Consider the following 16,858-nt stretch of genomic DNA (forward strand, 5'->3'; position numbering starts at 1 on the left):
GTAATTAATCGATTCAGAAATTTAAACCAATGTTTTGTGTTTTATGATGGCTACAGCGCTAACTCACCAATCTTTTTAAAAGATAAGCCTGATGTAAAACAATATCTTGATCTCAATAGGAGATTCTTGGGCCTTTCCAGCAGGCTCGGAAAAACAAATACCTAGGCGTTCATGACGACCCCCTTTTTATGAAATTTGATATAAATTCAAAACATTTAACGATCTGTTGATCTGTGAGTTAGACTTCATAAAGTCAATCATATACCCTAAAATAGGACACAGAAGCGACACACAAGACTGTCTAGCCGATACAGAACGGAAACCGACTCCATTATAACATCCGGAAATGTTAATACATTTGAAGTGTTTTTTCAAGCCTGCCGAAAAGGCCCAAGAAGTTTTGATTGATATAAATCTTTAAAATAATATAACCATTTTAACATGACCTTGGACTCTCGGCAGGAGATAATCTTACGTCAAAATAAGATAAAAATGACGCCGGTTTCCAGCGAAAGACATGTACATGTATGCACCGATTGCGCAGTCTTAGTTCAGAGTGTTGATCTGAATGAGCCAAAGCTGAGTGGCCAGCTTTGAAATAAACATGCCTACGTCACATTGCTGTTTGACACAACTACACGAAGTCCAACCTCTTGAAAAAATGGTTCCAATTTTTATCATCATTTTTTAACCTAATTTACATTATATGATGCATGTTTTGTCGTTTGGTTAACGAGGTCAAAACTGCACGTAAGGTGAGCAAACGATAGATTCGTTTTAAAATTGAATATCAAATCCGTAGTAAAATAATATAAATGATATATTATATTATACCTCTTATACATTGGCGTCGGAAACTTGGGGGTGGGGGTGGGGGGGGGGGTGGGGGTGGGTCTAATGCTTGTGAAGATTTCTGACAAGTCTACCCCCCCCCCCCCCCCATTTAAAATCTGCTTCCAACGCCACTGTCCTACATTTTAATATAATAATATGTAATAAATAATAATTTTTTCACACACATTTTTCTTTGTGAATTCAATTTATTCAGTCGAAACAATCAATTTACAAATACAAGAAAGGACACAGGACTGCAGTGCGTACAATCACGGTACCAACATCTCTCATTGCTACATTATCTGTTAGGACTAAAAAGAGCATAACAATCATTGTAATAAATGAACAAAATGCACAAAACCAATTTATATCAAACGCAACCTTTTTGCTATTTAACATCAAAACTTTTTTGTAGATTTTTGGCAGTGAGAATTTCTCGAAAAATATAGATAACCAAAACCTTATCAAGAACATGGAATGTGCAATTGAAATTGATTTATGATTCATTTGAACAATAAAATGCTTTCTTTGGTGATTCATTCGGGATATGAAGGTAGCGACGTTGCAGAAAAAAATACGTTATCCGCGTTAGCGGGTTATGTAAATTCTTCTGAAAAGATCGCTACCTTCAAAACTCGCATGAATAATCAAAGAAAGCATTTTATTGTTTATATTAACATCTTTGTTTAACTAATTAATAAATTGATTATGAAAAGTTAGTAAAATTCACTAAATTACTGTTAAAGGGACTTGGACACGATTTGCGATCAAAAATTTAATTTTTATTTTACTTTCTTTTGGTTAATTAATAAATTGGTTATGAAAAGTAACGAAAATTCACTAAATTACTGTTGATGTACATAAGTACGTTAGCTAAAAGAAACAGCCAAATCGTCTCCTGTGAGACTTTGAGTTTGACATCATCAGGATTAAATCGTGCAGTTCGTGAATTCTCCTAAGTCGATGTAGGTTTCGACCAATCGATAAAGAGGGCGTGTCAATTTTTTGTCCTGTCGGTCTCTTGTTAGTTTCAGCCGCCGTAGATTTCGACCAATCGATAAACGGGGCGTGTAGATTTCAGTATGGCTGTTCCTTTAGAGCTATGCATTCATTATATGTTTCCGTTAGAAATAGAGGAAATAATACTTGGTAGATGTAAATACAACGCAGTGATAGCAACGGCAGCCATTTATTCATATAATAAGTGGTGGTCTTTACGTGGCGTGTCAACAGTACTAAGTAAGAGCGTACACGTGTACTGTTGATTTGTTCGCCAAAAAATGAAGAAAGTTGGTAATATTTTCAGAGACGTAGAAGAGTCAGATCAAAATATTTATTTGTCAGACGAAATATGTATTTGTTCAGAAACATTAGATATTTGTCCAAACGAATCATATACATGTATTTGATTGATTATAAATTGGACTAGAAAACTGTGTTTTGACGAATTCTATATTTTTGTCGGATAATTAACAAAAAAGATGTATTTTTCATCAGGCAATTTATAGTCTCAGTAGATAAAAAAAAAAAATAACTATGTGATCCAAATAAGAGCATCTACATGTCATGTTCGTAGCTCGTGTTGAATGACTTCCTCTAAAACTCAATGGAGACAGGATAACTGGCGTGCAGATTCGCAATGTTTCCCCTAAACTTTACAGAAACAAGATACATGTATTGCAGGCATATGATGGTTAAAATATTTACCCCTAGTAGTGGTAATACCACTGTACAATAGAAATAACAAGATTTGTCACGGTCCCGTTTTGAATATCGTTTGAATCCAGAGCTAGGTATTCATTACTATCGAATATCAAACGATTATTTAAACTTTGAAGCAAAAAAATCATCGAATTATCATTGCACAGAAATTTATAATTAGTTAAAAATCTGAAACTGATACTTAATATAACGAAAACCCATGTATAAGTAGCTGTAAGCAATGTCATAGATTTTATATTAGGCAATTCATTAAGTAACTACCACGGTTCATAACTCCTACAGTGATATTTTTTCGCTTTAAGTCGCAGTTTTCACCAACAAATTTTCTGACAAAAGTAAATATACATCGACTCCATTGCAACAAGTAGAGGTATTTGAGCATAAAATTTTCAAATTTTCAGCTAGAATAGATAATTTCGGGAGTTTAAAAGCTTCAACACAATTTGAATTTAATTTGTAACGTTACAGGAGACAAACAGTGTTCATAATTCTTTGTTTGATAAAAAAAAAACTAAAAAAACTAAAGAAATTAACAAAAACTTGAGTCTTGTTTTATGATATGATATACTACCAGAATTTGTAAACAATTCCTGGCAATTTTCTCGGAAGAACATTCTGAGCTTTGTGTCTCAATCGTAAATTTTTGAGACACAAATTTGTTCAAGGATTAGAAATACCCGAGATAGTTCTACTCCACATTAAAAACTGCAAATTAAAAAGTCATTTTTTAGCTTAGATCGTGTCTTTGTGTCCTTTAGAAATTTTGCAATAAATTTATGAATGAAATGGAAAAAAAATTACTTATTTAGGAACTATAAATTTTTTAGCATCTTACTGCTAATATTGAAAATAAAGAAACCAAACCTAAAATATACCATGCAATAAAGCAAAACTTATAAAATCTGAAGGATAATGAAGCAGCACTAAAGCAAAACATTTAAAGCAGCAATGTTCAATCTACTTTAAGTGTGGGGTGTTGATCAAAGCACCCTCTCACCAAAAACGACGCAATGGCGTGTTGTGTATGGCGTACGTGTCATGTAACTTTGTTACATGTATAATAGCGCAACGGCATGTTGTTTGTAGTTAACAGCGCAACGGCATGTTGTGTAGCTCTATTATACAGCGCGATGGCGTGTTTGTGACAGCAAGACGGCGTAATAGTTTAAAAATTTAAAAACAAAGCTTCTGATTGAATGAAAATAATTTGAACCAAGAAAGAATTCAGTCCTATTACATGGTAAGCGTAAAAAAGTAGTTAACGATTGTTTGTTCTATGATGACCTTCGTAAAAACGGTGATTAAAAAGACAGAAATACTACATGTATCCCACATTTAATGCGTCAAAGGAAATGTAGAAACATCCTCCTACAACCGACAAAAACAAAAGTGGAAACGTGGTTGTATCTAAGCATCTTTTTGTTCAAAAATAATCCCCATAAAGCAATCCCCTTGTCAAATGTATAATAGCACATTTGTAAAGAACACCAAATCTATACTACTATATTAAAATAATAGACTCGATTTTTTTTTAGCTTTAATACCGAGAAATCGGAAGAATACTGTCTTTTTTTATATATATTTTAAACATCACTAGTACTTGAAGATTACCAATTTGTTTTTCTTTTTTCTCAATCAAGCTTCGCTAATTAATAACCAACGAAAATTCCTTTTAAAAATACGGAAATCATCTGGATTTTTTGGATTTTACAGTCCTGCACATGCGCATTACATTCAAAATCACGGGAGTCTTTTAGTTTATGTTTCTTCAATATCACATTTGCATGGATAAACTCAGAAACGATAATACAAATGCCTGTAAATTTTCATTGAAAATTTGTCTTGCATTCTTTTCATAAAAGGAATACGGGAGTGCATCTAACTGAGTGCATTTAATATGAAATATCCCGAGAGTCAAGAATGTAAACATGGTATGTAAATTCGAAACCAGTAAAAACGTTGGTTAAAAGTGTAGAATTCTTCATTAATATGAATTGAATTTTTAGATGAAAGGTATTTTACAGCCTCAAAATGGTTTGTTATGAATATTTTGACTGTTTATTTACTATGCAGCCTAATTAATTAATCGTTTCGGAGCGATTCTGCAATTTTTGCAACATTACGGGTATATGGGATGCATTTTAACTGTGGTTAAGGCCTGTCCCGATACACAGTTAGATTATTCTAAGTGTAGTGAAATTAATACCATCATTGTAGTCTTAAAGCTTGGTTATGTAAATGACAACATTACGGTGTGTTGATGTATCTATTTCGTAAATGTCCGATATCATATGCAACGTCAACCCGTGCACGCACGGGTCGAAGTCTAGTTATAATCATGCAAATAACAGTATTAGTGTTTAAACTACTAAACATTTTATTCTTTCTCGTTTCTCGTTTATGGTTCTCGTTTCTGTCACTTTTTGACCATTTTAACACACCTTCCTATACTTTGAACGCTGTACAACTTACGTCGATATTAGGTAAAAGGTCTAACAAATTTTTTTTGTTTATATGGCATCCTTTTTCAGGAAAAATTGACAAGAACAAATACAAATTATAATGGTTTAACATGACATTTTTTTGCAATCGAAGAATCTCGGAAAATCTTAATTTTGCAATTTATCAATATCAAACAGGTGCATGTCGTTCGTAAACCATTTTTTCGCAGATAAACTTAATGCGCGTTCTTGGAACCAAGAAAGTAGTGATATAAGCGAAAAATCTTCGGATTTTTTAAAACATTTTATTAGTTCGATTTCGTTTAAATATTGTGGTGTTTCTTAACGATATTTATATTTTATATCATAATTAAGTAATAAAAAGAGACTATTGATGTTAAATGGAAAGCAATCTTATACTAATACTAATCTTAACGCAAACCAATCTTAAACTAATGCTTATTCTAACTCAAGAATTGTAGCTAAATGAAAAAAAATTCTTAAACTAATTCTTATTTTAACGCAAACCAATCTTAAACTAATGCTTATTTTAACTCAAGATTAAAGCTAAATGGAAAAAAAAAATATTATACTAATACCAATTTTTAAACTAATGCTTATTTTAACTCAAGAATTGTAGCTAACTGGGAAAAAAATCTTAAACTAATACTTATTTAACGCAAACCAATCTTAAACTAATGCTTATTTTAAATCAAGAATTAAAACAAAATGAAAAAAAAATCTTAATTTTAACGCAAACCAATCTTACACTAATGCGTATTTTAGCTCAAGAATTGTAGCTAAATGGAAAAAAATGTTATACTAATACTTATTTAAACGTAACCAATCTTATACTAATGCTAATTTTAACTCAAGAATTGTAGCTAAATGAAAAAAAAATATTATACTAATACTAATTTTAACGCAAAACAATCTTACACTAAGGCTTATTTTAACGCAGACCACTGAATTTTGTTACAATGGTCACGATCATAGGTTAAATACTGAAAATTTTATCAACAAAAATTCACCAATGTTAACAAAATTACTAACATCGAACTTTCATGCAGTTTGTCATTCCCCTTAGAGTTGCATTTTAGCTAAAACTCTCGGACAACAGGAGAAATAAATCAACGCTATTGTAAAGAGTGAAGGAAAATACCTTTGAATGAATAATGGCTAAACGGGATTTTTTACAAAGTATGATTTTCCCCGATAACGCTGACAGCTATTAACAATAGCCACAAGAAATTACAATCGATTTTCTTTTATCTAACTTAAAAACCCAAACTTAAAATATTCCCCGCAACAAAGCAAAACCAAAAAAAAAATAGTAAGAAAAAAAAAAATTGGAGCAAATTGAATAGCACTGATACTAATCATTTTAAGTAGCAATATTCCATTCCGAAAAAGTGTGGAGTGCTAAACAAAACACCCTTACGTCCATAAAATCTTTACCATTGTGTCCATATAAGACTAATACAAAAGCCCAATTACAAGTCTCGTCCCACGTTAGTCTGTCGCGTAAACGATACTTCGCAAACCATGCTATATCACTCTATTGCAACTTGACAGAAAGCACCTTTATGCTAAATCAAACTTCCCACAACACGCCGTCCGCACTTGTTAATAAGGGACAGCATAATGTCGTGTTGTGTGACAGCGAGAGAGGGTGGAAGTTAAAAAAAATTGCATGGTTTAATTATCCCATTCCTTAACAGCCATTGCGCTGAACGTCAAAGTGCGATTTAACATTTAATATACCGTTCATAGTAGAGGTGAAACGCTCTTGTACCTCAACAGATTTTTACTTCAACAATAAAGTTTAAAATCCTAACAACTAGGCAAACGCCAAATTCAGTAGCATTAAAAAACCAACTAAATGAACAGCAAAGATATTAAAGAAATACTATAACTTAAATGGCTACTAAATATTTAGATTCTCTTTTCCATCACTTTTTGACGATTTTAAACAAGACTTTACTTACATGTACATGCGAGTGCTATGCAACTGACATCGATACCAAGGGAAAAAGTCCAATAATCTTTTGTTGATTTGTCATCTCTTTTCTCCGGAAAAATTGACAAGAACGAATGCAAATTTCTTATGGAGAATTATAATGGTATCTCCTGACATTTTTTTCCCAAACGAAAAATCTCGAAACACTTTATTCGAACAGTTAAACAGAACCAAAGAGGTACAGAGTATATTACCCTAATGAGATAAAATATTAAACTAATACTTATTTTAACGCTAACAAATGAAAAGATCGTAGGCTGATCTGTGAATATTTTATAAACTAAACTAATGCTAAGGACATTTCTAACACCGAACTTTCATGCAGTTTGTCATTCCCCTAAGGGTCGGATTTCTAGCTAAGAGTTCTCTGACAACTAGAGAAATAAACCAAACCAACGCTATTGTAAAGAATAAAATATATACATGTACCTCAAAATAAATGGCTTAGTAAGATCTTTGATTGGCCATTATGTTTCCCTGCAGACTAGTTGTAAATAAATGGCAGTAAAGAAAGACAACTACAATGTGTTACGGAAGATATAACCGAAGTATAATGACTACAGGATATTTAATTCTTAGTATCTAACTAAAAAGCCAAACTTAAAATATTACATACCATATAGCAAAAAAAATTAAATGAATAAATGAAAAATAAAAGAAAGGATCAAAATTTGAAGCAAAATGAAGCAGCAATGATACTAACTATTTAAGTAGCAATATTCAATACCGTAGAAGTATGGAGTACTGAACAAAACACCATTTCACCCGTAAACTTTCTTTTTCTAAGTTGTCCAGATGAGGATATTGCAAAAGCCCAACAGCCCGTTCAGAAAACAGGTCCTGTCATCAAACACTCTGTCGCGCTAACGAAAGTTCGCACAACACGCCATCGCGCTATTGAAACTTTACGGAAAGAATCAAACATCATACAATAGCATAACCTATCACAAAACTCCTTTGCGTGTTAACGCTTGCGCCAACGCCGCGTAATAAATAACGACGATGCATCGTGTGAATTTCGTAAGTGCGTTATGTTAAAAGTTCTCATATAAAGTTGTAATAGCAGAATGTCGTGTTGTGTGACAGTTAAACAGAGTGGGGGTTTAAAAGTGTAACAAAAAAAATAATTACAAGGTATTATTGTCTACTCCTGTACGGTAAATGAGCTTAACGCCTAACTACGATTCAACGAGACATTTTGTATCGGACATTATATAAATTTGAAACGGCGGACCTGTTGAACAGAGTAAAATGCTTTTCTTTCTTTTATTACCAATATTTTGGTTACCTTTTTTTTTTGATGTGAAAAACGCTCTTGTGACTCGTTTTATAGTCTCTTTACTTTTACATATTTAAATGTTGCAATGACAAGTTTTGCGCACCTAAGAGAAATAAAGGAACATCCTACAAACTTTGCATTCGACAAAAAAATTCACCTGGTTGAACTTAGTCAAGTTTTTACTTAAAATCCCCCAAAAACAATGCAAACGCGTAGTCAAAATTTGTAGCACAAATAATGATAAAAAAACTATAATTTTATGAATACTATACTCTGTGTATGATTCTCGTTTCCGTAACTTTTCGACGATTTTCAACAATAATTCACATTTAAACTGTAAGTTTAGTGGATTGACAAAAACAAGAGCAGTTTTCATACTGAGATTTGTAATTGTAAAGCCTTCCATTTCTTATCCATTCGAACCACGTCCATTTTACAAAATTTTGGGCTGTGTTAAAAACATAACCATATCGGTTACGTTTTATAGCATGCGAAAGTAAAATCTATGTAGGCCTTACATTTTTAATTTAAGTCTCCATTTTCGCTAGACAATAAAAAGGGGCATTTTAAACTACAATCTTTGGAGATTTAGTGAAAAATTATCATTTAAAATCCTGAGGTATTTTAAAATATTATCTTATAGTTTAGCAAAACGTTATGAAGTAAACAGAGTATATTTTAGCCTAATGAAATGAACATTTTACTTATAATACGCAAACAAATTAATAAATGTATGTAAATAAGGTCAACGGTTTATGTGTGGACATTTAGCCCTGAGGAATTAATAATTTAAACGAAATTTAAGCCCTCAAATTGTCGCTCGTATATTCATAAGATTTGCTTTTTTCGCTAAAAAAAAATACCATTAGAAGTGTTCGCCAACTCTTTTGGAAAAAGATTTCTAAATTAAGAACTACATTGGATAAACACTTGCAACTGTTATTTAAGAACGCTGACAAATAAAAACTTAATAACTGTAACCTAAACCATATATTGTCTTAAGGAGTGATCAATGTCATCACTATTAATTTTCTAGCATCGAACTGAAGAAAATGACGAATTAAAGTTTACGAATGCCATGCAAAAAGCAAAAACTAAAAAAATATAACGCTAACGCAACACTCATGCCAATTCAAAATCGAAAAACCGTGGCTCAGAAATGTGTTAAACAAACACCCACCCTTTCGCCAACAAAATAATGTCGGTAATTTTCCTTTTTATTCGGTCATTACTTCGTATTATCGTCAAAATGCAGTTTAACCAGCCAGGTACATAATATGGACCTGAATTGGTGCAATTCGGTGAAACAGAGTCAAATGCATTCTTTTTATACCAATATTTTGGTTAACCTCGTTGTAAGCTACAAACGTTCTTGTGTCTCTATACCAGACACTCTGCTTGAAGCTTTGCATAAACAGAGTGACTAGTGTGAATTTGTCCCATGATTCCGTGTAGTACGTATTACAGGGTAAGTATGGGACAAAAGTAGAGTACAATCGTTTGTACATGTACTATTACGATCGTTGGACACACGGTCCACCGACCGATTCGAAAGACGGCTATTTATACAGATTTGGAACGTACCTCGACACATCTTGTGCGTCAAAGGAAATGTAGAAACATCCTACAACCCTTTTCTGGCAGATAAAAAACATGCCCTCACTCTTATCTGTATCCGACACACATCCGACCAACAATAATTCACTCGTGCCGAAACTCCTTTGTCTATCTTGATAAGCTTGCTCTTTCTGATTATGAGTATGACGTCAGTCTGTATCATTAGCATAAAAGGCTGTCCTTTTCCTCCCTCAGCGGACAGCTAGTCCAACAACCGTAACCACTAAGGCACCGTACTACCGCACTGAAATAAAGCTCTGAAGGTACCGTTACGCGAAACAAGTTCTTTTTTTAAAGATGTACATACTTTCGCATTCGACGGAATAATACTGACGTATCATTTGATATTTTTATAATTTTATGGAATTAGGATTAAACAAAATAGATTTGTGGCAAAACAGTATTATATAAACAGTTATGTTTTGAACTGTTAAGAAACATAATTTTGCAAAATGTTTGCTGATTTTATCTTACTTATTCTTCCAGATAAATGAATGATATGCTATCAAAAAAATTGAGATATTGGAAAGCATTAATAGATAGCATATATTTAAAATTTAATAATTGACCCCTTTTAATTTTTATGCCAGTAGAATAAGGTTATTGTAAGTAGGTTAAGATTATAAATATTTTAGTTTGATCATCATTCAGTTTTTTGTAAATGGGCAGTGTTTAGAAAATTTATAAAGGAAATTTAGACTGAAATATTTTAATAACTGTTGTTTGAAACCTATTTTAAAGAATTTCTATTGAGCTACACTGCCCTTTTTTAACTGTATTTCATTTTTGAAAGGGTGAATGTATTAGTAATATTTTTTGCAAATGAAAAAAACTCAATCATAGTGTAAAACTTTGAAGGTTTTTTTTTCACGTCCTAATAAAACTAATGGCCAATAACTCAAAAGGAAAGTTAATTTAGCATTAATAACACTACTCTATATCGATATCATACAAAAGATGGGTTTTATTTTATCATCATCAGTGGAGTTTTTACGCATTCTGAGTAAACGTCATTCATAATTTTCAATTTTAAAACAACTTCCAACTATGGATGCCTTTATTGAAGCAACAGATCATTATTCAATTTAAGATAAATAAAACGATCCATATTTTGAACATAAGGTAAATATTTATGAACATTTTGTATTTTTATAACAAAAAAATCGTAAATAGACTATAAAGTAATACAAAGCGGAACACCATAAACACTTGGAATTCGTTCTGTGCTTTCCTTAAAAAAAGAAGAAAATCTTCAACTGTGTGTAAACAACGTACGTACTGCTAGTGTAAAGCGCATTTATGACGAATATGTGGTTAAGGTGTGTCCCAACTGAACAGTTCGTAAGGATAAAGTTCCATGGGGTTTTTAATATTCGGATTATTAGAATAATAAACTGGGTAGTTGAAAGTGCAAAAAAAGACATATCAAACAAAAAAAAGAAACAAAACAAAACAAGCAATCCAAAACATGACTGAACTGAGTACAAAATCTCTATACTATTCTCGCAGATTTTGCTGCATTATTTAACAAAATAATTTGTTTTAGATAACGTTTAATGTGAGAGGGGTCATTTTCATTAATTGCTCAGAAAACTACTTTGCATGGAATGGAAACCGAACAATGATTCGAAATTAATATAAATTGGACATTTCATGACTTATAAATTTAATTCTATGGTTAACTGCCTAATTTTTTTTTCAAATTATTTGCATTTGATAATTCTCCTAAAAATTGTAAAACTAATACTTATCAATGAATATTGTTATTATCCTATTTTTCATGTCCATCTACTTCAGGACTGTCTACCCCGTATCGCACAATCAACTTCTCATTGAAAAAATGTCATTTATTAATTCTATTTCCGAAATTATTTATATCCAAGTAAATTATAGTTACCTTGTTTTTATATAAAAAAAAAAAAAAAAAAAAAAAAGAGTTATCATCAATTTTTATGAGATAGTTCTGTAATATAATAAGATTTTTATCGTAAATATTGTATTAACAGTAAATGTATATATGTAATAGTGTATAAGCAAATACAAGTATTCATATTTTGATATGTAAAGTAACATTTCAGGTATGCAGTCAACCAGACATTGCTGGACTAATAATGCTACATGTACTTATTATAATGCAGTATAACATCATATCAAGATATGTTATTCATATTCATACATTATAAAGTATACTCAACGTAAAATGCAAAAAAATTATCGATGGTGGCTTTACGTCAGTTGGGACCCACCTTAACCTAAAATAACCTTATCTATTTTTAATTTTAAGTCGATAATAAGATAAAAATAATAATGTATATATGTGTGTCGCATTACCAATTGTAGGAGACCGTTGATATGATATGGACCATGCTCCGTTTCCCGACTTTTATCCCTCTTAATCACTGTAGAATAATACAGATTACGTAATATATCATATAGATCAACTAGTAATAAAACAACAAAAAATCAGATAAAAGATTTACCTAGGATATCCGCTAAATTCATATCCGTGATCAAGACCTCCTCCAACCTGCCTGTTTCCAATAAAACAAACAAACTATTTACATTTTTAATAAAATAAATACAGGTTGCATTCTTGTATAGAAATACTCGTTTATAGCATCTTTGCAAACCTAATAGGGTTTTCGATCCACTGTGCGTCTCTGCAGTGTTGATCCATCATGAGACATGTCTCAGGATATATCTTAAGACCACTCTAAGTCATGTCTTAAGATGTCAGCCGAAGCTTTGGACCTATCTTATCTTCAAGCATCTTACGTTAATTAAATTCCATTTCAATAATTTTAATAACAAAATATAATGTGAAATGAAAGTCTATAACAGAACTATGTAGATATAAAAATTGGATTGTGAATATTAATTATTACTTTCAAAAACACACTTGAATAAGCAATTTCCATTGACTCTGTTACTAATGTTGTATTTGATCCACTGTTAACGATTATTCGTTTTATCTCCATCGATTTCATATCACCCTTACATGTTTCTACCTTAGGTAATATGCGTGCCTAAAAAACAATATCTTTGACATCATCTCCCATTTTAAAAAAATCAGCGAGCCATATGATCACCTAACATACATGTAGCATCGAAATTCTTTCAAATACTCCCACAAGTATTTGTTAATTTTTTATTATTTTTTTTTTTGGGGGGGGGGGGGGGGTATGACAGGGAAGTGCTTTAGGAATGTCGATGCTCAATCCTTCCATGGGAATGCTGTTTCAATCAGATAATTTTGCCTTTTATCCTCGCTTCCTCTATCAACTTAGATGCATTTACAAAATGTACTTGCGAATTGCGATGTTTTCTTTTTGTTTTAAAAAAACAGAAACAAAACATTACGAGAAAAAGCATTATATTAAACTTGGTTTAAAAGTTTAAAAGTCCCTCCGTTCTAAATCCTATCTATACTTGTCACTAAGTGTGATTATTGTATTTCATTTTGAATATACATGTACCGTATGATATATTAAAATCATAAAAAGGATACAAGTACCTTAACGAACGTTTATAGTTTAACAATAAACTTTACTATGTGAATATGAGCTATTGATAATGGATCAATTAGACAAAAAATGCACTCTATCATTTATAAAAATAACAGAAATCCTAAGATAAATCTAAGACATATCTTAGTCTGAAAGATCTTCATAAATATTAAATATGCCCACTAGCTAGCCAAAAAATATTATCAAAATATAGACGTTAAAGCCATTAAATAAAATCTTTACATGCATATACCTTGGCGTAAACCTAAATATGACAAATGCATTTCTTTACCCATCAGAATGAGATGGAGTCGACGGCGCTCCTCCTCCTCCTCTTCCTCCTCCTCCCCCACCTCCTCGATGTCCCCCTCTTCCTCCACCACCACCACCACCACCACCACCTCCTCCTCCTCCTCTTCCAACACCTCCTCCTCTTCCTCCTCCACCGCCACCACCACCTCCTCTTCCTCCTCCTCCACCACCTCCTCCTCTTCCTCCTCCACCGCCACCTCCTCCTCTTCCTCCTCCTCCACCGCCACCACCACCACCTCCTCTTCCTCCTCCTCCAACACCACCACTTCCTCCTCCTCCTCCTCCAACACCACCACCTCCTCTTCCTACTCCTCCACCACCACCACCACCACCTCCTCTTCCTCCTCCACCACCTCCTCCTCTTCCTCCTCCACCACCACCTCCTCTTCCTACTCCTCCTCCACCACCTCCTCCTCCACCACCTCCTCCTCTTCCTCCTCCACCACCTCCTCCTCTTCCTCCTCCTCCACCACCTCCTCTTCCTCCTCCTCCACCAAAATCGCTTCCTTCGCTATCGCTTGGCGCATGATGATAACTTAAAAAGCGAAAGCTCGTGAACAAATACAACAATGTGATGTTGTGAGATAGATAGATAGATAGATAGATAGATAGATAAATAGATAGATAGATAGATAGATGATAGATAGATAGATAGATAGATAGATAGATAGATAGATAGATAGATAGATAGATAGATAGATAGATAGATAGATAGATAGATAGATAGATAGAGATAGATAGATGACAAAAAAGATTATGTATTTAAGGAATAAGAAATCATTCTTTGAGAATTATGAGGTGATAACTTCGGTCGGGGCGTGATCAAATCCAATAAAGCCCGAAGGGCTTTATGATAGACTTGATCACGCCCTGACCGAAATTATCGCCTCATAATATTCACAGAATGATTTCTTATTATTTATATTTATATAATTTAATGCCATTGTATGATTTAATATTTAAATATAAGTAAGCAGACCCTGCTGGCGCCTCAATTATACGTCATTTAAAGTTATGGGTTTAATAGTACAAAATCGATACGTAGGGATATCACAGGCAAAGACATTGGAAAATGTAAATATAAACAAAATAAATTACGCCATTTTGGATCACAAATGCCGCAAAGAACATTCGAGTATGGCTTTCTCTCACTTTTATTTCAGTTCTAACTAAAGAAATCCTGTCACATGACCTGTTGTTTTCGTAAAAGAACCATATAAAAGAGTTGCACAGGCAATATACAGGACTTCGAGTGTTTTTGGCATATGAATTCAGCCATGATTTTTGTTCGAGAGAGGGTATTCTTTCACGTATTTGAAAATAGTAGTTATTGTAAAACGTGTTTGACACGCATAACTCATATATAGCCAAATGAATTTCCACTGGGAAGAGGGCGTTGTCCAAAGAAAGTGGGCGCACAAGAATTCTAAGTTTGCTCTGAATTTAAATGTCTATAACCTAGAAATGACACCGGATCAAACAAACTTTCATTAATCCAGCACGAAACCAGTCAGCCATGCAAGACTTTATAATTTGAGGTAAAAAATACTAGCATTTAAAACAGCTTTGTCATATATCTGAACTTTGTTTATTTGCTTTTCAAATTTTTTTTTTAAGTACCAAATTGATCATCTCTGGGTCATCTCTCCGTCTTTCGTTTGAAAACAGCATATATTATGAGAGAAGACCAAAGACAACAAAACCGTTTTAAAACTGCTGTAAATAAGTAGTTGTTTGCATTGATTGCGTGGTATAACAATATTCATACCCATATAAAGATAAAATCTTTTGCATTTCAAACATTAATTCACCAATTCTACATCCCAAAGAAACCAAATATTGATCAAAATACATGTATGTACAAAACTAATTGATGAAATTTTTACTCTTCTCGTGCTACCAGATTCCTACCGAATCTACATTTTAAGCGACTACTTTCTTTGAATACAAAAATGCGATGTGCTTTCTCTTCACGAACTTAATTGCTTACGGTGCAGTGCTGCAAATGGTTAAGATATCTTTGAGCATTGCAAACGCAACATCTAATGGTGCTATAATCAATGAAATGTACTATCTATTTCGTATCTTTAATTCAGTTCAACTCATTGACCAATAAGGGATCCTCAACAGTATGAATGTGCAATCCTGTAAATAAACAAGATGCAAAACACAAATCCCACAGTTTCAAGAGGGAAAGAGGTGTTTAATTGAAAGGAGACAGACATTAACATCCTTATATAATTATGTTTATTATTATTATTATATATATATATATATATATATATATATATATATATATATATATATATATATATATATATATATATATATATATATATATATATATATATATATATATTTTTACATCTACCAAGCATTATTTCCTCTATTTCTTACGGAAACTTATACACTGTAATTAATTCATAGCTCTTTAGAAACAGCCAGACAGGAATCTACTCGCCCCGTTTACCGATTGTCGAAACCTACAGCGACTGAAACTGACAGGACTGAAATTGACACGCCCTGTTTATCGATTGGTCGAAGACTACAGCGACCTAAGGAAAATCACGGACTGCATGAAATACTCATGATAATATCAGACTCAAAGTCTCACAGGAGACGATTTGGCTGTTTCTTTAAGGTAACGTACTTATGTACTTAACAGTAATTTAGTGGATTTTACTAACTTTTCATATTCGATTGATCAATTAGTTAAAAGAAAGATGTTAATATAAACAATAAAATGCTTTCTTTGAAGATTCATGCGGGTTATGATGGTAGCGATGCTTGCAGAAAAAACCCGCTAAAGCGGATATGTATTTTTTCTGCATTGTCGCTACCTTCAAATCCCAAATTGTTTAAATAAAACACTCTGTAATAAAAACTGTTTCTTTTGTAGTTTTAGTTGTAGCGCAAAATTTCGTTTTAAAGGTTATTAGTCCAGGTGATTTATTTTTTATTTGTTTCCAGTTTCTGATATCAGTTTTTTGGTTTTTTTCCGCTTTCAGCTCATATATCATAAATCTCCGACAAGGATTTACGGAGACAACCGAGCGTCGAATTGAACGAGACTATATTGAACTCTGGCGCAGGAATACATACGACTACAAAAAATATTTAAATTGTT

The 16,858-nt window shown here is 32.7% G+C and overlaps 1 long non-coding RNA gene across 1 annotated transcript; it reads right to left on the minus strand.

The window, feature by feature from the left end:
- Positions 1 to 10,952: 10,952 nt before the first annotated feature.
- Positions 10,953 to 13,851, minus strand: LOC128178180 (uncharacterized). Its single transcript, XR_008242907.1, has 4 exons — positions 13,712 to 13,851; positions 12,394 to 12,444; positions 12,245 to 12,312; positions 10,953 to 11,144 (listed from the first exon to the last, which is right to left on the minus strand). It is a non-coding gene; the product is annotated as an uncharacterized LOC128178180 (long non-coding RNA).
- Between the last annotated feature and the right edge of the window lie 3,007 nt (positions 13,852 to 16,858).

This window comes from Crassostrea angulata, chromosome 3, assembly GCF_025612915.1.
Source record: "Crassostrea angulata isolate pt1a10 chromosome 3, ASM2561291v2, whole genome shotgun sequence".
In the NCBI taxonomy this organism is placed as follows: Eukaryota; Metazoa; Mollusca; class Bivalvia; order Ostreida; family Ostreidae; genus Magallana; species Magallana angulata.